The 26,293-nt window shown below is 36.2% G+C and overlaps 1 long non-coding RNA gene across 1 annotated transcript; it reads right to left on the bottom strand.

Moving 5' to 3' along the window:
* Positions 1-1,680: 1,680 nt before the first annotated feature.
* On the bottom strand, positions 1,681-25,609 carry LOC309513391. The gene is made up of 3 exons (XR_014211435.1): positions 25,396-25,609; positions 1,858-2,022; positions 1,681-1,782 (listed from the first exon to the last, which is right to left on the bottom strand). It is a non-coding gene; the product is annotated as an uncharacterized lncRNA (long non-coding RNA).
* Positions 25,610-26,293: the final 684 nt, after the last annotated feature.

Below are 26,293 nucleotides of genomic sequence, written 5' to 3'. Positions count from 1 at the left end.
CTATCACGCTATTCTATCAGATGAGATTTTTGTTAATGACACAGCATAATAGCGTGCGTTTTGAGGATGGCATTATGGGCAATAACTTGTGTTTCTTATCTCACGCCTGTTAATGACAGTGTTCGTTAAAACAGCAAAATTGCCTCTGTCAAGTGCTTCTTTCATTGGAAATGAGCTCTTTATCGGAACCTGCAGCCAGAGGAAACATCATACATCAGCCTCTCTGCTTTATCGTATTTTCAATTCTTCCCTCTAATGGAGTTATCTGCAATTTCTCCGCTATCAGCCCGAACAGTGGAACCGAGCTGGTTTGAGGAATGTGGTTTGATTTGCATTGTTTAATAGCTTTTTTTTTCCTTCTTACACTTCCAATGATTAGTGAACGTACTTTGCAGACAATGGCCGACCAATCATTAATCTTCTTGAGCTCGTTATTGCGGAAGTATTGGGAGTGAATAATCTGGGAGTGAATAATTACAGCTGCATTAATAGCAGTAAATAGGAAGTTCTTTACAGAAGAAAGAAACACTCGACCGTATGCTCATCAAACGCTCCGGAACGTGGCGAGATCTGCTCATTAAAATGTGGCGAATCAGTCATCTGTGATAATAACTGATAACTGATACACGGCCAAATTTCGCCCTTATTTTCTCGAAATCACAGGGGGTGAAAAGAACCGTGTGGTCGGCTCTCAAGGTCACATGGTGCAACTGGAGTTGAGATTAAGTTTTATCTAGTCTAGTCTGAAAAAAACAAAAAACAGTTTATATATAGGTAATGAAACGATCAAAAAGCCATTATTGTGATACACCTCAATGACCAGGCCTTATATTTACTAAACTCTAATGTCAAGCTCCGAAGAATACCTATTGTCCCAAACAATAAAAAAATATACAGTTTTTTTCTTCTTCAGTACAACCATGGGGAGAGCTCAAAGCCGTATGAAGAATACAATTTAAACTGGAAAATAGCAGCCAAGTGTACATGAAGATTTACATAGGCTCGGAAATGTAATTATGTGAGTCTGGGATGTGTAATACTGTTTAAATTATATTAATATTTTTGGGGGCATAACATCTTCAAATTGGTCACATGAATGAAATTAAATATTTTCTTCACATTTTGCACAACACAACATAACACAATAAAAATAAATAAATAAAATAAAACAAATATATTTTTGTGTACATATAACACTGTAAAAAAAACGTGGCTGCGATTAGTTATAACAACTTAAAATTTGTTGAGATAACTTAAATATCCAACTTAACTAAACTTAATATTTTAAGTCAAGCATGAACATATTTTTTAAAGTTGAAACAATGTTGGATTTGAAGTTGTGATAAATAAACGCAGCAATTTTTTTTACAGTGTACATTCTTCAAATAGATCAAATTAAATACTACAGGCCATAAAATATGAATACATTTTTGTAGCCTAAAATTCTTCAAATAGATCTAAATTAAATACGACTGAGCAAAGTATTTCATTACATTTCAATAATATAGTATAATTAATATAATATAATATAATATAATATAATATAATATAATATAATATAATATAATATAATATAATATAATATAATATAATACCAAAACTTATTAACTGATTTGTAAAATGGTATGTACATGGTAGAAATCAACTTTTGAGCAATTTTGTAGTTATTTTTTAACATCTTGCCTTAATTGCTTTCTCAAACAGGACTCACCTGCTTCTGCCTCGATTATAATGTTGAAAATGCAATACAGCAAAAGTTCTTCTCTTGAGGAAGTAAATGTTCTAAAGAAAAATACACAATATTTATTATCGCAAAAACAACCTTGTAAATACATTTTCCACCTCTGATGCACATACCTGCTGATTCCACAGCCACCTCCAAACAGCACAACAGGTTTCTGTGTCTTTGTTTTAAATTGAATTGTTGTTATCAGAAGGTCTGGTTGTAGGCACCTCTTGTTTACTTTGCTTTAATGGTTTTAAGGCCTGAAGCGGCGCACTGACTGCATTGTTTTCCGGAATCTGCTGGAACAACAGATTTTAGATGAAGGTTTTTCCACAAACAATAACAACAACAACAAAAAAACCTTCAAATGAATTGGGAGTTTAGCAACTCAAACATTATAAACACAATGTTCCACCATATGAGGAAAACCATGAATACAACAGTAGCCAAAATGATTTCTATGCGAGACCACACACATTTATGCTAATGTATTTCAGGTAAAACTGTTTCCACTCTCTCTCCCTCCGCGTCTATTTCCTTACATCTTTATGTTTTAAACGTTACAAAACAAACTGATCCAGATCCACACTCCTACACAACGTGGAGCATCCAACATCGGCCCTGCACAAATGTTCTGTGTGATCCTGTGGTATTTCTATTCCAACGTGGCCACTGAAATAGCATCGAGGGTCTTTGTAGGGGAAACAAGAGCTAGCTGCCTCCAGACGACATCAAACCCACATTTCATCTTCTCTAGATTTCACCTCGAATGAAAAACATATGCAGCTGAAAATATGCAACGCAGAAATGCTAATGCTGCTTGCAATCTGTTACTGCTCTGAGCAACAGTTATCATTGGTGATAAATGCTGCTGGTGATTAGCAAGTCCAAAGCATAAGACCAAGCTTCTATTCCATAATGTAATAATCTATATTTTCAGTGTGACAAAGAAAAATTGGAACTGAAAATAAGCAATGAAATGGACTTGAATAAAACCTGATGATTGCGTGCAATGATCTGAGATATTCCAAAAAAAACACATCTTGTGCTTTAATGGAAGCAAGGAAACCGTTTCCCATTATCAATATCAAAATTTTGTATTAGAATTTTCACTCTTGAATATAAAGGTTCAAAAAGAGATGCCATAGCAGAAATGTTTTTTGGTTCCCCAAAGAATCTTTCAGTGATCAGTTCTTAAAAGCAGCGTTTTTCTTAGTGTGAAGAACATTTTAATAATCGAAAAATCTGTTTTCCACTACAAAGAACCTTTTGAGCAATGGAAAAGTTCAGTGGATGTCCAATGTTCAGTGGATGTTCTTCATGAAATCATCAATGCCAAAAAAGAACATTTATTTTTAAGAGTCTATAAACATATACTTGAACATAAATATTTAAAAATCCCAAACTTTGGAAGCCAAAAGTTTTTTGATATTTTTAATCCCAGATTTTCAAAGTGGTTTTAGCGTTTTTTTGAACCCAACTATTTTCTGCACACAAAATGTAAAACACTGTAAAAATTCTAACCGTACCCCATCACAGAAAACTGTGTGCATGTTTACATTTTCAAAAAACATCACTTAGCATGATTTATAAGCATTTTTCCTCATGGGGACCAAAAAAAGGACAATAATTTGGATATTGCCATCTTTCTGGGGACATTCTGTCCCCATAAGGTAGGGTTTAGCAGTCAGCAGTCAGTTCCTAGATCCTACAGTTAAAGACATACGGCATAAAACGGGAATAAATGAACATCAACTCTACTCACACGTGTGCTGAGCATCTATGAAAGAGAAAGACAAAAGCAGAAAATACAGATATTCAGGTACATGTGCGGCCAGACAGGAAATTAAAAGAGCTCTTAATCAACCCTGCTTTGAGATCTTTGTATTCTTCTATGCAACGCATATCTGAAAATAATACATCACTGTTCCTTCAAAAGTTTTTTGTAAAATAGAAAAGGTTATTGTGTGCTTCATACTAAGTACACTTGGCAGCATGTATCTAACTCTCTCAAAGTGAGACCAATGAATCATGAAATCAGTTTCACCCTATTGATATTCCTGGTTTTATCATGAACAATTCATCAGAAAAAAACCTTAATAGCTGTCTCTACCTCTGATTAAACTTTCCTGTTCAGCTGATGAATGTTTACTAATAGACAAATAGCTACACTATCCTTCAAAAGTTTTGGGGGTGGTAAGATTTTTTATGTAAAAAAAAATATATATATCTTATGCTCTCCAAGGCTGCATTAATTTGATTAAAAGTGCAGTGAAAACATTAATATTGTGAAATATTATTACAATTTAAAATTGTAATACAATATTTTAAAATGTAATTTATTCCTGTGATCAAAGCTGAATTTTCAGCATCATTACTCCAGTCTTCAGTGTCACATGATCCTTCAGAAATCATTCTAATATGATGATTTGCTGCTCAAAACACATTTCTTATTATTATCAATGTTGAAAACAGTTGCGCTGCTTCATATTTTTGTGGAAACTGTGATTTTTTTTTTTTTTTTTAGGATTCTTTGATGAATAGAAAGTTCAAAACAGAACAGTGTTTATTCAAAATATATGTATTCTGTAACATTATAAATGTCTATACTGTCACTTTTGATCAAATGAATGTCTTTTGCTGAATAAAAGTATTATTTTCAAAAAAAAAAAAAAAGAATTCTTACTGACCCCAAACTTTTGTACGGTCGTGTATTTAGACAACATTTTATCACACACTCACATACAGATCATCTCTCTTTGGGTATGGAAAACCCACTTTTCAAGATTTTTTAATACATAATTTGTATTAAAATAAAAATATATTCTATCCTCAAACCGAAATCCAGCCTTAAAACAGCTCTGAAGTTCACACAAAATCATGTAGCACCAAGTGCTGATGTCTCTGAAACATTATGAAAAAGCAATAAAACATTTTGCGCAAGTGATTTTAATATTTGTGCTGGTGAGATTAACGCAACAATTGGACTCTTAACTGAGTCACTGAATACTTAAAAAAATTGTCCGTCACTGCTTCCCGGAGAGAAAAATGGGTTTTAACTTTCAACTTCCTGTGAACCCAACTAAACAGAGAGTGGATATTAGGAAACCGAAGACATGAATAACGTGATGGCTAAAAAGTGCTGGAGAGGAGCTAAAAAATACAGCAACAATAGCCAATCACATGTGACATTAATAACTTTTTAACCTCAATATCAATACGCATTGTCGACCAAGTTCACTTAAAGGAACACTCCACCGTTTTTTGAAATAGGGCTTATTCACCTTCTTTCCTACATTTAGATAGGTGGGCAAATGCATTTTTGTCTCAGTGCATGCATTGTTTTAGTTTGACAGGGTTGGCGCTAGCTTAGCTTAGCATAATGAATGGAATCCTTTGTTGCCAGCTAGCATGTCCTGAGTAAAAGTGATATAAAAAAAAAAAAAAACCAACCTAATTACTTCTTGTGGCCTGCGTATTCACAACGAGTACAAATAGCGATGCAGATTAACACTAGGCGATTTCCTATGCACATTTTGACTTGGGACTATATTAGGGGGAAGCACAGGCGAAGCACTGCTACTTGGGCGCAGAGATATCACGCCCAAGTAGCAGTGCTTCGCCTGTGCTTCCCCCTAATATAGTCCTTAATATATAAGTCAATATCTGCCTAGGAAATCGCCTAGTGTTAATCTGCATCGCTATTTGTACTTGTTGTGAATACGCAGGCCACAAGAAGTAATTAGGTAGGGTTTTTTTATTATTTTTTATCACTTTTATTCAGGACATGCTAGCTGGCAACAAAGGATTCCATTCATTATGCTAAGCTAAGCTCACGCCGACCCTGTCAAACTAAAACAATGCATGCACTGAGACAAAAATGCATTTGCCCACCTATCTAAATGTGGGAAAGAAGGTGAATAAGCCCTATTTCAAAAAACGGTGGAGTGTTCCTTTAACTGTGTCCATTTTTCTACATTTTCACATGCATCCAGAAATTTAAGCATACTGTTTAAATTATTATCATGGTCTCTAATAGTCATTTAATCTGTACTAAAACTTTCCCACAAAAGTTTAAAAGTATATTTTATCCTTTTTCACATTGGGTGGAAGGGGAGATTCTGTCATGATAAAAGGTAAATCAAGGTTCCAAAGGTGTCAAATCAAAGGTTTTTTGCTGCTCATCTGTGGAAAAGGGAACAAAGTAACTAGAGGAACATTTTGGAGCAAACATTTATCATGAGACTGGCAACAATGAACAAAAGACAAGAGTAGATTCAATACACACACACGTTGGGTTTCAATGTTTTAGAGCCTTTCATAGACATCATGATTTGTATAGGCTACTTTACAAACTGTATTTTCTAAACCCCTAAACCTACCCATCACAGAAAACTTTCTGCATTTTTACATTTTCAAAAAAACATCACTTATATGATTTATAAGCCGTTTTACTCTTGGGGACAAAAAAAAAATGTCCCAGCAAGGATAAGGATTTCAGATTTTGCTTCCTTTGTAGGGAATTTTGTACTCATAACATAGGTGAACCACACACACACACTAACAGTATATATGTGGTTTACAGAGACTCTCCAGGCGTAATGGTTTTTATACTGTACAAATTATTTTTATACTGTACAAAGTCCAATTCATAAAATTCATTGAAAGTCTTTGGGTTGTGCTGGAGGAGACTTTACAGAGTGCTGGACTCTTGCATTGTCAATACAGGAACTTGACCAAAAACCTCTTGATGAAAATAAATCTTGTAATGTTATTTCCATCAAGGGGTGCATAAAAAAAATAAAAAAAAAAAAATTTAAAGCGTTAGTTCACCCAAAAATTCTGTCGTTAATTACTCATCCTCACGTCGTTCCAAACTTAAAAAAAAAAATTTGATGAAATTCGAGAGCTTTCTGAACCAGCCATAGGCATTTGCAACATCATTGCAACTTTTAAGGCCCAGAAAGGTAGTAAAGACATCGTCAAAATAGACCATGTGACTCCAGTGGTTCAAATGTATGATGTTATGAAGTGAAGAGAACACTTTTTGTGTGCAAATAAAGTAAAATGACTTTATTCAACAGTCTCTTCTCTTCCACATCATTCTCCTATGCCGTTCACATTGTAAACACAGTGCAGCGCTTCCAGGTTCTACGCCAGAATGCCGGCTCACCATTGGCCAGCTCCTGCATCACACGCATGTGTCGTGGTGCTCACGTGAACAGCGTAAGCCAATGAGCCGGCGTTCTGAGGTAGAAGCTGGAAGCGCTGCACTGTGTTTACAACATGAACGGTAGGAGAATGACATTGAAGAGAAGAGATTGTTGAATAAAGTCATTATTTTTGGTCCTTATACCTTTCTAAGCCTTAAAAGTTGCAATGACATTGCTGCCTACACTGTAAAAAATGATGCAGGAGGGTGTTAAATTCAACCTGTGTAAATTAGTTATATTCTACTTAAGTATATTAGTTAGCAAGAAAAATATATTAAAATGGGTACATTCTAACTACACTACCTATTTTTTATCAGTAATATCGGCAACCTTAAAATAATGAGTAAAACATACCCCCAATGTATTAGTTCAGTGGTCGCAAATTGCACATGCGCCAACTTCAACGTCCAGGCGGGAATCACGGAATTCAAATTCAACGTCTTATAGCGAGACCACGAAGCTTTGAGCTCAAGGTAAGTTTTGTTTTGTTTGTTATTGTTGTTGTTTATCGTGTTGATATAATAACGCATATGTTAACTTATTTAATGAATGGTAAGATTTAGTGTACCAAAAGATTTGTGTAATGTGCTCGCTTCTGTGTCGGCGCGGCCATAGACAGTATGGGCGCGGCGACACAACCATAGCGGAGGATGGTCGATTTCGCGTTGTTCCAGGGTCATATAGCCTACACCTGCAAATGCGAGTAAAAATCTACATTCATGACGAGTAAAATATTAGTGTTATGTACATGGCTGAAATAAGTGAACAAAGAGCAGCGCACATTGCATCTGTGTGTTTGACAGAGAGAGACTGTTGACCTTAGGACAGGGTAACGTTAGGCGATCAAGGCAGAGTAAAACTGTTTCTGGTTTGCTGGATAATTATTTTTAAGGTTTCCTTGCATTTATATGATGATCTCTGTGTTAGAAGGGATCAAATCATAAAGTACTTTTATTATTGTTATTTTTTACGGAGATATGATAATTATTGTGTGCATTTCTGTTGGATTATTTCACTTAATGTATGTCAAAAACGGTAGCTTAGTTATGTTAATATATTTGGGCAATTTGTGCATGTTTTCACTTGGGTTCGCGATGTGATTAATTCGTTATCCATATCCTCATTTAACGTAGGCCTACACAAAATTGTTCACATATTATGCTAGCTTTAACTGCTGCTCTCCTCTTTTGATTTTGCATCATGCAGATGTAATTATGCATCATGCAATAGCAGTGTTGTTGTTTTTTTTAAGCAAGATGCAGCTTACAGTGATTTAAGCCTAAATGCAGTTAATTTATGTCTTGATTAAATCTATAATCAAAAATTAATAATTACTTTCATATAAATAAATAACTTTCTTTTTCTTCCACAGAAAGATCTTTATGAAAACATTTGAAGACCATGCAAGAAGAATATTATAAGTTCAGCCACAGACTGTTTCATCCCATGAAGGCGTTTATTTTGAATGGGAAGTGTTGAAGAAGTTTTATAACGTAAGTGGTAAAACTTTACAATAAGGTTTCATTTGTTAACATTAGTTAATGCATTAATTAAGATGGACTATTAATGAGCAATACAATATTAATCTTTACTAAGATTTACAGTCGTTCATTGTTCATATTAGTTCACAGTGCATTATAATGTTAACAACTTTTTATTATAATAATTAATTGATAAATGCTGACATTAACATGAACTAAGATTAATAAATGCTGTAGAAGTGTTGTTCATTCAAAGTAGTTAAAGTGATAGCCTAGTTCACCCAAAAATTTAAGTTATGTCATTAATTACTCGCCTTCATGTCGTTTCAAACCTGTAAGACCTTCTTTTATCTTCAGAACAAAAATAAAGATATTTTTAATGAAATCTGAGAGATTTCTCTCCCTCCATTGACAGTCTACAACTAACCCATTGACTCTTCAAAAAGTTCATGAAGAGATTGTTAAACAAATCCATATGAATTAAGTGGTTAAGTTCAAATTTTCTGAAGAGAGACGATCCCTTTTTATGATAAACATTCAATTTAGGCTTTTATTCACATAAACATTGTTCAGCGAACAAATAGAAGCTCATTGGTTCTTGCTGAAGCTCAAACGTGCTGCGTAACACGAGAATGAACCTCATTGGTTCTCGCACATCAAGGGAACATGTTTGAGCTTCCGTTTACCACAACTGATGTCTGAGTTGATGAATGTTTATATGTGAATATAATATAAAGTGATTGTCTTTCTTCAGAACATTTGCGCTAAACCACTTAATTCATAAGGATTAGTTTTACGATCTCTTTATGAACTTTTTGAAGCTTCAAAGTTGTGTAGACTGCAAATGGAGGGACAGAAATCTCTCAGATTTCATCAAAAAGATCTTCATTTGTGAACGTAAGTCTTATGGGTTTGGAACGACATGAGGGTGAGTAGCCTAAATGATGACAGAATTTAAAGTTTTGGGTGAATAACCATTTAACTAATGTTAACTAATGAAACCTTATTGTAAAGTGTTATCACATGAGTGAAATGAAGTTGTCTGTCGCTTAAAATTGGATGTTGAATAATGGTTATTTTTTACCTAAATTAATTTGTGTTAAGTTTATAACAAATGTAATGTTTGTTTGTATCCATATTACATGTCAGTCCATTAAGGTAAATGAGATCTGTTTGAAATAACAAAATGTGAGAGAGCTTTAATGTTGCTTTTAATGTATATTCTGACTTCCCATTATTTTTAAATTGAAAGTTTTGAAGAAGTTGTATGTTATATGAATGTAAGAGGGCTCTTTTGTAGTTCCTTTGTTAGTTTGAAATGTTTGTTTTTTGGTCAATAAAAAAGTAATAGATGAAATATCCTGTGTCTGGCCATTTTTAGGTAAATTTAACCATCTCTGAATAAGTAATTTTTAATTATTTCTATTGACTTATTATTATTAATAAAAATTAAATAGATGGACTTTTGCTTGCTAACAATAGAGTAATTATTACTCAGTAATTAGTTGTGTAATGTATTGAGAAATATTAGGTAGACTTTACCTAATTTTGTTTAGTATGTCATAGCCATTAAATGTAGGTACTCTCTATTCAAAAATATGGGATGAAATCTACCCAAACAAAGTGAGTGCAAATTGTTACCTCAATTTTATTGGGTAGATTCTATAGGTTTGTTTTTACAGTGTATGGCTGGTTCAGAAACCTCTCGGATTTCATCAAAAATATCTTAATTTGTGTTCCAAAGATGATCGAAGATCTTATGGGTTTGGAACGACATGAGGATGAGTAATTAATGACATTTTTGGGTGAACTAACCCTTTAAACATCATAACATGTCACGTGTGGTCTCAGCGCTGATCCCAGAAGACACAAACAGTCTATTTTTCTCTCTCTTAAACATGCGCGCACACACACACATATACACACAGACTGGTCTCTGTGGATACCCCCCAAAGTAAACGGTTTGGTCTCAGCGTCTAACACACACAGACAGCCTTAAAATTGTTTAGTGCTGCTCATGGAAGGAGTTCAAGCGTGCTCTGATCTGCAGAGAAAAGCACATACTGTCCTCGCTTCACCTACAGATCATCATGCACGATACTAACAGAGGAAGAATCACCCACGTGTTTGCCATTGTGCTGCTAGTGGTTTTGCTCAAATTATACTTTGTAAATGTAAAAACATTGTTGGAAGATTCTCACAAAACCCAAAGAAAGAATTTTTTTTTGGGGGGGGGGGCTTTCTTTAGGATCATTACCCTATTGCAAAGAAAAGTTATAATTATTCCAAATATTTGAAAAAATGTGTAAATAATATATAATATTATTAATTGCAATAAATGACTTTAATCATATTATTAAAATAAATAATATTAACATTTGTTTGCATTGTGATTTCAACAATGGCACATTACCCTAATGCAAAGAACAATAATGATAAGCTAAATTTGTAAATATATATAATATTAATAAAGTAATTTATATAAATATAATATTTTTCCAAATGATTCAGTATTATATTTTCTTCTTTCATTAATTACACTGCTATTGTTAATAGCCTATTGTTGTTAATATTATTAATAATATTTTTGTTTTACCATCTTTCATTTATGCTGATTTTGAGAAAATAACTATTACAGTATTTTACTATAATACAGTAAAAATACAGAATTACAGTGGTAAGAACCCAAAGAGAATACTCAAGAAACATAGCAATTAAAAAAATATATATATATTTATAAAAAAAAATGCCCTCATTCATAGCACGACTGCCATTAAAATAACGTCATAAAAGGAAATAAAGAATAATAGGCTAAATTTTCTTCATGAAAATTCATTCATAATGGAAATTTATAAGAGTAATTAAATGCACACAAAAATGCAATATTTTTGAACAGACAGCATTCAATCTACACCATGATGTAAAAATATAGGCTAATAATTCATGGTGTGTGTTTTTAACTTTGACTGTTGTCTGAAGCCCTGGGACAGACGTTTCATGTTTGGAGTGATTCACAGCACAGAAACAGACACAGTTCTTGCATAATGCAGTCCAATAATCTCATGCATTTGCCGTGTTGTTCTTTGCAGTGAACGCTCCCCTGAGTGACACCTCAAAATCGCTCTGTACAAGGAGAATTTACAAACATCCATCTTTTGGACAAAGATTAACGCTGAATCTGTGCCACCACAGCTGAAGTATCTACCCTCACACAGTCAGGCCTGTCTCGTCAGAGCATCCAAACCATTCCCCCTAAAAACTGTAGGCCAGTCTGGAGAGCAGAGCACATATAAGACGCAGCGCAGAGCTTGTGTAGAATTGTCAGATTGTCAGGCGGTGGAGCGAGCGAGAGAACGCTCGGCTGTCTCTGTCGTTTTCACTAATGCAGCTTCACCCTGACAGCGGAAGGAATGTTCCCCGGCTCACGGCCAACTCAAAGCGCAGGTAGCACGGAGCAAAACATAAATTTTTCATTGGAATGTTTTCCCAGGAAGCCAAGAAGATGCTCTTTAAAAAATCTGCCCCTGCCGGGAAATTGTGCATTTTGCGAGTGGCCTGCGCGGACAGAATAAAAGTTGAATACAAATTGATTTTGGTTTCGGACAGACAGCAGTTCTGAGGGTAGATAAAAAGTGTGATAAAAGACAGAGGTTGGTCTCAGAGCAATTTTCATCCACTATAAATGCACTCGGACTAGCTTTCAGACATTGTCTCATATTTAGCTAAAGCTGTTAGCCTGGAACCTCGGCACTTATGGTGCATGTCACGCTCGTCGCTCTCGAACAAGCGCTCCTGGGAGCGTCCTGGGGTGTGATACATTGCTGCTTTCCAACAGCTGCCTTTGAGATACTGTTTTAGGTAAAGCTTTGGCTCTGTTAGAGCAATGCCGATAAGAGATGGCTATCACGCCGCTCTCCGTGAATGATGAATACACACCATCAGAACCTCACATGTACTCGGTTCTCCAAGCTCTGCGCACACAAGCCAAAGCCCTAACCACACACATCAAACCCTCCTCCAAATATTGTTCATCTCAATTCAGTATAAAGCAGATTATCACCCCAGTGCCTAGAGCTTTGGAGAACTGTGGGGGAAAAAGACATCTATTGCCAGAACTACTGTAAAAAACATTTTAGGTTATACGGATTTAACTTCAAAAGTATACAGATATTTCAATGACTGAAATAATGTTAATAGGCTAGCAACCTACTGAAGTATAGTACTAAAATCTGTTTTGTACCTTTATAATGCACTGACAAACATCAAAAACACATGGGGAGACACATGGGGAACACCAAATACAGTGGGGAGAATAAGAATTTGATATTTGATTTTTCTTTAAGAAGCCCTCCTGTTCTCCACTCATTACGTGTATTAACTGCATCTGTTTGAACTCGTTACCTGTATAAAAGACACCTGTCCACACACTCAATCAAACAGACTTTCCACAATGGCCAAGACCAGAGAGCTGTGTAAGGACATCAGGGATAAAATTGTAGACCTGCACAAGGCTGGGATGGGCTACAGGACAATAGGCAAGCAGCTTGGTGAGAGTTGGCGCAATTATTAGAAAATGGAAGAAGTTTAAAATGACGGTCAATCTCCCTCAGTCTAGGGCACCATGCAAGATCTCACCTCGTGGGGCATCAATGATCATGAGGAAGGTGAGGGATCAGCCCAGAACTACACGGCAGGACCTGGTTAATGACCTGAAGAGATTTGGGACCACAGTCTCAAAGAAAACCATTAGTAACACACTACGCCATCATGGATTAAAATCCTGCAGCGCATGCAAGGTCCCCCTGCTCAAGCCAGCGCATGTCCAGGCCCGTCTGAAGTTTGCCATCTGGATGATCCAGAGGAGGAATGGGAGAAGGTCATGTGGTCTGATGAGACAAAAATAGCTTTTTGGTCTAAACTTCACTCGCCGTGTTTGGAGGAAGAAGAAGGATGAGTACAACCCCAAGAACACCATCCCAACCGTGAAGCATGGAGGTGGAAACATCATTCTTTGGGGATGCTTTTCTGCAAAGGGGACAGGACGACTGCACCGTATTGAGGGGAGGATAGATGGGGCCATGTATCGCGAGATCTTGGCCAACAACCTCCTTCCCCCTCAGTAAGAGCATTGAAGATGGGTCGTGGCTGGGTCTTCCAGCATGACAATGACCCGAAACACACAGCCAGGGCAACTAAGGAGTGGCTCCGTAAGAAGCGTCTCAAGGTCCTGGAGTGGCCTAGCCAGTCTCTAGACCTGAACCCAATAGAAAATCTTTGGAGGGAGCTGAAAGTCCATATTGCCCAGCGACAGCCCCGAAACCTGAAGGATCTGGAGAAGGTCTGTGGAGGAATGGGCCAAAATCCCTGCTGCAGTGTGTGCAAACCTGGTCAAGAACTACAGGAAACATATGATCTCTGTAATTGCAAACAAAGGTTTCTGAACCAGACATTAAGTTCTGCTTTTCTGATGTATCAAATACTTATATCATGCAATAAAATGCAAATTAATTACTTAAAAATCATACAATGTGATTTTCTGGATTTTTGTTTTAGATTCCGTCACTCACAGTTGAAGAGTACCTATGATGATAAAATGACAGACTTCTACATGCTTTGCAAGTGGGAAAACCTGCAAAATCGGCAGTGTATCAAATACTTGTTCTCCCCACTGTAAGTCAAATATATAAAATATACTTTTGGGAACTTTTTTCTTACATTTGTTTATAATATATAATGTAATGTAATGAAATATAAATGATTACATTTATATTAATATTTTTGGGGCCTAACATTCTTCAAATAGGTCAAATAAATTACTGTAAATCAATCATTTTCTTGTATAATATATCCAGTAGCCTATAATGAAATCACACGGAATTCTGCGAATGGCAAATTATGTTTTTTCACTGTAATAAATATAAGATGACATTTTTTTTCTCTTCCATAAACTGTACATTTTTAGATTTATTAGTTTTTCACCATATATAGCTAGGGAATTTAGCATTATAATTTTTTTTTATTGTAGTATGTTTATAGTCTTTTTACCATTTAAAATCATTTAACTTTAGATTGTGTATTTAACAACTCTCTCATTAACTTGCATTCCCCTCATGTGTTGCTCTCTGGGGAACGCTGCCTCATCGGGAAGAGACAGAAACTGTGTCTTCCACTTTTGAGAAGTGTTACCTGTACAGACTTTGGTTTCGCAATAGTTTTCGAGACACCCTTCCCCTTTGTCTGCTTTCTGGGCTCGTGCTTCTTTTGTTCTGGAAAGTTCTTCGCATTCACATCGGGCTTGTGAGTGATAGCACTGCGAGACGCCCTCGGTTGCAACAGACCCGAACATGTCCCTGGAACGACAGCGAGGAGTGATTAGCGACTACCGTGTGATTTTTATGCTTTCCTGAGACTTTTATTCTACTGTTTTATTTTTCCTTTCTATTATTCCAAGCTTAACAGTCTTAAAAAAAAAACTAAATCGAGTTGCAGAGAAATGAAAAAGGAGTCTATGATCAAATCTCACCATTATCCTGCACTGACAGGGCGAATACCAGCTCACAAAATGAATAGTGTGGGGTTGCTAAGCAACGTGCAGATTCTGACGATAACCAGTAACCACGTACTGTAACATGAAGAGAGAACCTGAAGTCTGATCACATGACTGTGACCGAGCACAAAATCATAAAGTGCTGCTATCGACTACTAAATTATGTTGACAGGAGCCTTACGACGGATTTTAAATAATCGTGTTTGTCAGCAAGGTTTTGCTCGCTGGATGCCGCATACTGATTGGACACTTAAAGCAGCTGGAAATTACATAGAGCAGAAACCACAAAAGGAGCATTGTGAGGGAGAATTCAGTTTACGGTCTAATAGGTCAGAATCAGACACCTTAAATCCTTCCTATTAAATGAACATTATTAAAATTAGATTCATATTTTTTGTTCAATATAACAATGTAATATAATATAATTACATTTTATACATATTGTAAAATTAAATGTATATTTTTGGGCCCTAACATTCTTAAGATAAGTCAAATAAATTAAATCTATGGTTGGGATTTTTTTTTTTTTTTATAATATATGATGTAATGTAATCTGAAGTATAACACAGCATTCTGGGAATGGGAAACTTAAGTTGATTTTTTTACATTACTTAAAGGGATAGTTATTTATTATTTATGTGGTTTCAAAACTGTACACCTGTCATTTCTTCTATGGAACACGCAAAAAAAGATAAACTGACAATAATATCTCTGTCAATATAAAAATATATTTTTCAATGATAAACTGACAAAAATATCTAGTTTTTTTGTTCATACTATGAAAGTCAATGGGTTAAATGTTTGCAGTGCTGGGCAAAGTTACTTTTAAAAGTAATGAGTTACAATATTGCATTACTCCCAAAATAAGTAACCAATTGCGTTACTTAGTTACTTTTTATAGAAAGTAATGCATTACGTTACTTTTGCATTTTTTCCCACCTGTTTTTTATTTTCAAACTTGCTTGTTTGATTGTTTTTGAATAGCACTTTTTTTATTTATATTTTTGGCAAATGTAACGGCTCTTTCACACAAAAAAAATGAAATGAATGAGGCTCAGGCGATTTCTCTCAGGAAAAAACAAAGTAACTTGCATGACTTATTTGAAAAAGTAACCCGGATATTTAGTAAATTTAAAAGTAATGTGTTACTTTACTCGCTATTTGAAAAAAGTAATCTGATTACATAACCCGCATTACTTGTAATGCGTTACCACCAACACTGGCTGTTTGAACCATTACGTTCTTCAAAATATTGAGTAAATGATGACAGAATGTGCATTTCTGAGTGAACTATAGGCCTTTAATGCATCATGAAGTACTGTAACAAAATGTTTACAGCATTTATTAATCTAGATAACGTTAAAGCAGATCTCGGGGGCCATTGACTACCATAGTATTTTTTCCCCCTGAGATCTCTTTGGTTACCGACATTCTTCAAAATATCTTCCTTTGTGTTCAGCAGAACAAAGACATTTATTTAGGTTTAGAACAACTTGAGAGTGTAAACATCCACTAACGTAACTGAGTAAACATTAAAAAAAATTGCACTCAGAGCCTGTTGCCTTTTCGTGCACATCTCAGAGTTTGACTCGTGCATGCATGAATCATTTTGCGACTACAGTCTCTGATTCACGTTTTCATTCATGCGTCTAGCGTTTTGGCTGCTACAAAATAGATTTATCATACAGTATTCATCCACTACCAGCTTTAGCACAGCTCACTGAATTCTGAGAGTGCAAAACTGTGCCATTAGTAAGTTGCTTTCAGAGCCTAGTATCTTCCTAGTAGGGAATCCTGACTGAAAGTAATAAGCATCACAAACCCACAAGCCCAAGTCAATGAGCTAGTACGACTCTCACAGTCCTCAATGACCCAGTGCACAGTAAATACACTGAGTGGGCATGCTATTATGAATATAGTCACAACTGAAAAGTGTGGGCTACATTATTTTTTTTTAATGTAGGCTGCTACTAACAAAAGATCACTAAACAAAGATACAAATATTGGATAAGAAAAAAAATATATACACTACCGTTCAAAAACCTTTTGAGAAATTGATACTTTTATTAAGCATGGATGCTTTAAATTGATCAAATAACTAAAGACATTTATGATGTTACAAAAAAATCTGCATATTAGAATGATTTCTGAAGGATCATGTGACACTGAAGACTGAAAATGCAGCTTTGCATTAAAGGAATAAATTACATTTTAAAATATATTCAAATAGAAAACAGTTTAAATTGTTCTAATATTTCACAATATTACTGTTTTACTGTAGTTTTCATCAAATAAATGCAATCTTGGTGAGCATAAGAGACTTTTTAAATAAAAAAAATCTTACAGATGCAAAACCTTTGAACTGTATACATATACCAATCATCAAAATGGATCTCTGTTCAGATTAGAAGCCACACAATTAATGTGTGTCCTATCTGTTCACAAATAGCAAAATTCCATTGTCATGCAGATCCCAATCAACATCTCAACAGAGCATTTCCATTGGCTGAGAAAACTTTATGGGTACTCTGTTTAGTGAGTTGAAATAGTAATAGAAAATCACTTTAGAGTGCATTTTTACTTAATCATAAACGCATATTAATATAATTTAAATTACATATCACATTAGTTCACCTAAATGGTCAATTTAGCTTTCAGCAGAGTGTTAACTGATTAAAAACAGCTATTTTGATTAACTACAACAAGATAACTATGTTTTTGACCAGGCACTGTAGAAAAGAAAAATAATTTTGCGCAAAACCGACTTTATTTCAACTTGCAAAACATTTAAAGTGAATTATACATTAAGCATTGTGCTTTATGCATAATGGGGGTTCATGTTATATCTTGCATAGGACACCAGAATTGGCACCTCCAAACAGTAGCGCGGGAAGGGGGGTGCTGCGGGGGCTGCAGCCCCCTCGTCATAGCATCAGCACCCCCAAGTGGGGGGCTGTGGACTAACATAATATTGTACTTTAAAAACGTGAAATAAAAATAAATAAATGGACAGCGTTAACTAACTCTATTATGCCTAATGTAGTGAGTGTTCAAGCTATGGAGAAAATGAAATAAAGTTTGAATTTGTCATGCTTTGTTCCGATCAGAGCTCGTGAGCGTAGAGCGCATTTCTGAATATTCCTCTCCGCTCGCTCATTCTGCTCAGGGTCGCTCGCTCAACCCAGAATGTCCTGCTGGTTCGAAAATATGTGGAATAAGGGCTGCCTCCAACTAAAGTTTTTTCCTAGTCGACTAGTAGTTGTTCATTTAAGCCATTAGTGGACAAATCGCCCCTTTATATTAATTTTATTACTTAAATAGTCTATAATAGGATAATGAGCGTGTACATATATAGCCGCACTCAAGCACACGGCCGCACGCATAAAGATTGCCACAACGAACCAGCAAAAGTATGGATGTGTCAAAAATAGCAAGGAGACATTTAATTGTTTTTTAATAAACTGGTGTTAATTCTGTGTCGCTGCAAAGATGAATTTGGAGATGCGGACTTGCATGAACGCCAGAGAGAAATACATGTGAAATGCACATTTCATATTAATTACATCAGAGAGTAGCCTATTTCTTTTCGTTTTGAATAGTTTAGTTTAAAAGTAGACATTTCACGCTTTCTATAATAGATAGCCTATATTTCTCAAATCTGTGATGCACAAGCTGAGTTTCGGCGCCCTCCAGTTCACGTGCAATGCAAGTGATCATGCCGGATGATCATTACATTGTCTGCTATATATTTGCTTTTTATTTATTAAATACAGGCAATTGGTTGATAAAACATTGATCAAAATTAAGATACAATTTATACAAAACAAAAATCTTTTAAAAATGTTCTTTCTACAAAACAAAACTCAATGAAGTGGTCAAAATCATGTCTTACCCACTCCATGTCTCCAGTCATATTTCGCATCTCATGATGTATCTTTATCTTTCTCATGCTGCATATGCTCACTTTCATAATCAACACTGATTAAATAAAAAAATAACATTAGCCTATAATATTTAAACATAAATATGAAACTAAATGTTTTCTTTAATGGCTACAACACATATACAGTACAGAGAAATTGTATGTCTTGTTGTCAGCCACAACATAATGACGTCACATATTTTCCAACCCAGCCCCCAGCCCCCCTCACATGAAACAGCTTCCAGCGCGCCTGCCTCCAAATTCCCAATTTAACCTCCTAGAGCCCAGTACCTGCAAGTAAGGATGCCAGAACACTCTGTCCCATGACTGCAACTGCTGTCAAACACATAATCAAACCTTTATCAGATCACTGCGGTTATCAGACCTGAGAGTTTGATCACAGAAAGCTCTCTGCTGTAACATTTCAGAGAAATCCTTAAAATGCAATTACTGTCTGTTTCATGCACTTCAAATAGTCAACGTTTTGATCATTAGATGCCTTCCAAAATTCAGAGCAGGAAGAAGCGAGAAAAAGAAGTGAAAAGTGAAAAGTAGAGCGAGAGAGGAAGTAAATAAGTCATATTGTTTTCTCCCTCTGACTAATGCATCTAATGCTCTAGGTGACAGTTTTTGGTTTAACATTTAAATAATTTCCCCATCAAAATTCCATTGGTGACAGAGAAGGAAGGATGATATGTAAATGTGCAATGAAATTTCACCGCAGAGAACGTCCCACGATCCTCCCCGGCGCACACACGTGCAACACGCCGAGCCACGGCCCACCGACCCGAGTACGTCTCACTGTTTTCCACGCCATAATGGAACCTTTGCTTTCTTTCCATTTACATTTGTTTGAACAGGGCACCTGGCACGGCACAGACATCATTGCACAGCGGGGGAACTATTTGCATTGTAGCTCCATTTGCTCCGATGAATTTTTCAGAAAGATGTGACAACCTCATGCATACTGATATGATGCCTCTGTTTTGCATACAGGCTTCCTGCAAAACATGTCTTAATCTTACGTTAAGGCTAATGCACCTAAATGGACAGTTTGAGAAACTGAAGAGAGGAGAGCCAATCGTTCTGAGGAAGACGTAAGACGAGGGCCGACTTAAATAAGTGTCCCCCGTCTCTCGAGGTTACAGCACAAGCTCCTCGGCTCCGGCACTCACTAAATAATGAGACAAGACAAGAACAGTAGAACTAATCTAACTGCTTTAAAGAGTGTGAGGAACTAGATGAGCGAGAGGAGAGGGAGAGGTGAGACGATGCAGGGAGAGAAAGAGCAGATAAGACATAATCAGGCGTGAATACAATCTACAAAACGTACAGATATAATTTGGTATTCCAGCAAGGGCTTCCGCATCAGCAGTGAGGCAAAGCAATCATCATTTGCAGGAGAATGTGCCGAGAGTTCCTTTAGATCACTGCTGCTCAAATGCATCAATCATGATCTCAGACACACAGCAGAAACACGTTGTTGACGCATCTAAGTGAAAAAACAAAAGGGTTCTACTTTGAAACTACTATGTGGAATTTTACTAATCAGACTGCAAACAAGTAAAAGATGAGAGTTGGATCCGTATGTGGTTTGGATAAGGTTTGCATCATATTTCATGTTTTTGTTGTTGTTTTTTATTGCTCAGAACACAAAACAACAAAACAACAGGATGCAAAATAATCAGACTCAAATCCATTTAGTTGTTTGTAGTATGAACAGCAAAAACCTGATATTACAAACCTGATCCAAATTACACACAAAATCAGAATCCTAAAAACCACACTCATTTAAACAGATCCAGATTGTTTTGCTGTTCACACTACAAACAATGACATATTTTAGTTGTTCATAGTTTATAAAGCACATAAATAAATAAACTAAACTGAATAAATAAACATAAATAAATAAATATGCATAAACAAACCAACACAAATTATTTAAGGAATAAACATGAATAAATAAATAAATAAATAAAATCTTAACCCTAAAATAAATCAATTAAAACACAAATAAATAAATAAAAACACGGATGAATAAATAAACAAACAAACAAACAAAAAATTACAAACCTGGTTGGACGAATCTAAACAGATCCAAGTCACATTGTTTGGATCAGGATTCTAGAAGTCAGATTTCATGTGTTGTTCTTCTGCTCCGAAGATAAACAACTCAATGGATTTGAATCTGATACATATTGATTCATCTATGTAATCTGCATCAACAAGTTTGCTTGGCTAGCAGTGCTTATGTTCCAATACTTGCGTAGAGCATGTTTTGAGCCTTAAAGGGATAGTTCACTTTGAAATTAATTTTTGTTATGTTTTAGCTTACCTCAAGGGCATCCAAGATGTAGGTGTCTTTTTTTCCGCAGTAGTTTCAATTTTGATATTTTTAGGTCAAACCGTTCTTGTCTGTCAGTCATATAATGCAGGTCGATGGTCACTGTCTCAAAGAGCATGCACTGAGTCCAAATTAAACAATTCCCCGTCGTCCAAATTAAACAATTCCCCATCGTAAGTACACATTGACGAACAGAGTACACGAAACGAGCGGTTTGTGTGAGAAAACGAACAGTATTTATATCGTTTTTACCTCTTATACACAGCCATGTCGAAGTGATCTGATCTGACGTGTACGCAGACTGGTGCATAGATATATACACACTAGATGTCGCCTTGTCTACGGCAGTTCATTGGAACGAATGTCTTTAAGGCGACATCTAGTGTATATATCTATGCACCAGTCTGCGTACACGTCAGATCAGATCACTTCGACATGGCTGTGTATAAGAGGTAAAAACGATATAAATACTGTTCGTTTTCTCACACAAACCGCTCGTTTCGTGTCTTAGGCCATCAATGTGTACTTATGATGGGGAATTGTTTAATTTGGACTCAGTGCATGCTCTTTGAGACAGTGACCATCGACCTGCATTATATGACTGACAGACAAGAACGGTTTGACCTAAAAATATCAAAATTGAAACTACTGCGGAGAAAAAGACACCTACATCTTGGATGCCCTTGAGGTAAGCTAAAACATACCAAAAATTAATTTCAAAGTGAACTATCCCTTTAACCAATACACCACACCAACTCAGTACTGAACAAGCCAGACTGAGGCCATCAAAAATTCAATAATTGTATTTACATATAAAAAATAAATGAAATTATACTACTGTGGAAACTACAAAGATTTTATAATTTCAATTTTGGTTTAACTTCAACCATACCACTCTCTCTCAAAAACCCCGCCCTCTAAAGTCATGTCAGCCAATCCAACGTCAGCAAATCAAAGAATTAAAAATAATTGACAGGTAGAGATGCAAGGTGTACTAAAAACACTTAAAGCAGCTTTAATACACAATATCATGCCAACAGAGAAGTTTGATAATAATAATAATAATAATGTGTCGGTAGAGAGACGGAAGTACTGATGTTTAACATGTTTAGGTGTTCCATATAATTGACAACAACAGCTGTAATGAATCAGCCAAGCATTTCTCTGTCTATTACAAGTCCAATTGTCTTTAAAGAGCTCACCGCCTCACGGTCTCACAAAACCACCCTGTCTCGACACCCCCATTAAACCGGAAAATAATGACTGAGCACAAATGGACCGAGTTCCATTCGCAACATGAATTGCATCATATCGGTAAATAGAGTGACCCGTCCTAATTAGAGGAGAGAATAACAGGATTGTTACAGTAATCTTGGCCTGTTGCTCTGCGGCGCCACTGTCATCGACTGAGAGCGGAAAAAACAGGAGCGGGAACTCAAGCTAAATCTATTCATTAGCCATAGTCTCCAATGCAATCAATAACACGCCTTTCCAATTACAGCGCCCGAGATCCGCAGGAAATTCGTGCTGTATTTAAACGGGTTAGCAGCATGGACTGCCGCGAGAGTTCTCCACTAGACTCCCCTCGAGCCTAACAAACTAGAAACATGGAAACAGCTCTCCCCCCTTACTGGGTTCTTCTTATTTTAATGTGCTCAGAAAATGTGTTTTCATCTTCCTAATTGACCGCAGATTCAATACGGCCTCAGCTGTGATCCAAACACCACTTTTTTTCCTCCCCGGAGCTATAAAAATTCTTTATACGCACTTTAATCAATGTTTTCAGATAGCCTACATCTGTGGGAAATGATCAGGATAATGAAATATAGCGCAGTCGGTTTACTTCAACAGCCCAATCTCGCCACATAGATTGCCACATTCGGCTTAAGGGGCAACAAACTTAAACACCATATTCTGTTTACAAATCCCTCAATAAGCGACTATTCAAAAGTCAGCGTGCATGCTGAATAAGAACACTAAAGTGCACACTTCAGACAGGGTGTATTTGTCACATGGCACGACTCCACAACCATTTTCCCAGAAAACAAGCAAACATTGGAATATTGGCTTGCAGATGCCACTTGGATTGATAGATACTGATGTTACAAATTGTTTCGGTAATTGAAATAAAGCAAACATAAAATAAGATATAAACTTAAAAAAGGTAAATGCAAATTAGAAATGTTACCTTTGTTTGCAGATGCCACTCAGAATGACAGCCAATGATCAGTGTTATTGTTAACTAAAACTATATAAAAAAATATGAATTGTATCATGCACACGATTTAGTAAATCGAGGAAATGTATTGTTATATCGTGCACTGCACACGATTTAGAAAAATGAGGGAGTGAATTATATTGTGCACACGATTTAGTAAATCGAGGGAACGAATAATAGGCTATTGTGGACACGATTTAGGAAAACGTGAGAACAAATTATATGCACACGATTTAGTAAATCGAGGGAATGAATTATTATATCGAGCACACAATTTTGTAAATCGAGGGAACAAATCATTGTATCATGGATATGATTTAGAAAAAAAGCTGAAATAAAAACAAACATTAGATGGAAAAAAAACGTTTATGCAAATTAGAAATGCTGCCTTGGCAACTAAATGAACTAAATAAGTTGAAGTACTAAAATTAATACAAGTAAAACTTGTAAGTAAAAATGTCAAAAAATTTAAATAAAATGAATTATTGATTTGTTTGCAGATGCCACTTAGATTCATAGTTAATGATCAATGTTGTTATTATTATAGGGTTAGTTCACCCAAAAATGAAAATTCTGTCATGAATTACTCCTCATGTCATTCAAAAACCCCGTAAGACCTTCATTCATCTTCGGAACACAAATTAAGATATGTTTGATGAAATCCGAGACCTTTCTAACCCCTCCATAGGCAACAACGTCATTACAACTTTCAAGGCCCAGAAAGGTAGTCAAGATATCGTTAAAATAGTCCATGTGACTCCAGTGGTTCAACCGTAATGTTATGAAATACTTTTTGCGCACAAAAACATATAAAAAAAGTTTTCAGTCATTGAAATTAAGCTGAAATAACATAAAATATATACATTAGATAAAAAAAAAAAAAAAAAAAAAAACTTAAATACAAATTTTTTAATATTGCCATGGCAACTAAAGTTGTGTCCCAAATGACGCACTATACACTATGCCACTTATCCACTATGTACTCAACTGTGTAATGTATGAATTTTATAAGGTTATTTTGTCATTCAACGTTGGAGTCTGAAAGCCCCTCCCCCTCCACTATATGTAATTAAACCTGCAACAGTCAAGTGCATGAAGTGTCCAACATTCCATGCTTCTTTTTTTCGGTAAATTAAGTGCACCATCCAGGGATTTAAAGTGCACTTTTTCTATTTGTAGTTTTCAGTGAACACACTTCTCACACTATTTATACTACAAAACGGCACAGAATAGTGCATAAGTATGCAAATTGGGACGCACCAAAATTACTACAACTAAAATAAAAAAAGCTAATTCAAAATATTAATGAATACTTCAATCGTATAAACAATATAAAAATAAATAAAAATACTGGCAATGATAAAATAATAACCAACCAGAACAGAAACGAGGCACATAAAAATTTCATTTCTTCACAGAACCATCACAAGACTACAAACAGCGCTCAGAATATTATTCATGTCAGTGCAATCAGTGACAGCCGGTCACCAAGGAAACGGACAACAATTCTCAGAGACATAAACTGCAAGAAGTGCGTTTTGCATCACCCTGTGGTAGCGTGTCATTTTTCTTACACACACACACACTTTTCCTTTCTGAAACAGTGGCGATAATGCTGTTTACATCATCTCTCACCAAGACGATCACAATGGATATATCTGATGCGCCCATGAGCGTGTGCGGTGACAGCCCTATGTGTCTGCGTGTTATAAATAGCCACGTTGTAGCTGGGAGGAAAGGAGTGTAAGCGACGTGAATGTGTGCCATAACAATGCTGCTATGATGTCTTCCTGTGGAGACCTGCACGGTGCACCCCTGGCCCCGCCCCCCACCTGCTTTAGCTGGGTAATGAAATATGTCTGCTGTGATGTATGACTGCTGGATAGCTCCAAATCGAAAATTGAATCACACTAACTTAATTTGCGGTCGGGGCAATCAAATTACTTGTTTTGGCCAGAGTATTTCAACCCGTGCTGGCGATGAATTCATCTTGGTGAGAGGCCTGTCAGAGAGAGGCATGTTTGCGGGTACCACCTCCAGCTGTAGAGAGAGCCGTGTGGCCCGGAGGGCAGGAGGATGCTGGCGGCCACCGTACCGAGGTTATTATCCGGCAAACGGCAGCGAGGAACATCCATAAGCATGCCATCCAAGATCTCCTAGGAACAATATAGAAAAAGCCCTGTTATGGATACTGCACTGCCATATGTTGCAGTGCACTGTAATTTTTTAGTGCCCCTCAAAGTTCAATTCAACATTCAAAATTTCTGAAATTCAGAACCTAAACAAATATCCACAAATAATAAAAATACATTTTTTAGAAAAGTGCACCTAATTAGAAAGTGCAACAGAAAAGCATTTGAAGTCATACTTTCAGTCCTTCTAGACCTCTTAAGTTTCAGGTGTATAAAGGCACATGGACATAGCCTGGCTTCGCCCTGCTATGTACCTCCGCTCAATTTTCACTTTCCTTCAGTACTCCGTCTGGGTTTGCGGTATATTCGTGGGCTTTCCCTGGCCAAATTTTTTCCGGTCCAATCAGCGAACAGAGGGAGTAGCTGAGAACGCTGACGTTGAGGTTGTGCGATAGTTTGAGTTATAGGGTTACGTCATGACCAAACGTTAGCGTTTGGTTATCGCAGATCCAGAGTGGCTCTGGGCAGATCCATTAGTTTTAAACTTCAACAGAGTATCCGTCTTCAAGGAAGTTAATGCTTGTCAATGGAGAGTGGCCAGACTTTCTATACAAATGAAATGTACGAGATTGTGATAGGACCAGGCTAACATGAACATGGCAGGACCCAGGGATATGTGCACAAGGTAGGGTTGGCAATAAGCAGGCTAC

The sequence above is a fragment of the Leuciscus leuciscus genome (genome assembly GCF_965113295.1).
Source record: "Leuciscus leuciscus genome assembly, chromosome: 13".
In the NCBI taxonomy this organism is placed as follows: domain Eukaryota; kingdom Metazoa; phylum Chordata; class Actinopteri; order Cypriniformes; family Leuciscidae; genus Leuciscus; species Leuciscus leuciscus.
The sequence above is the reverse complement of the archived record's forward strand: the minus strand, read 5'-3'. Positions and strand labels throughout refer to the sequence as shown.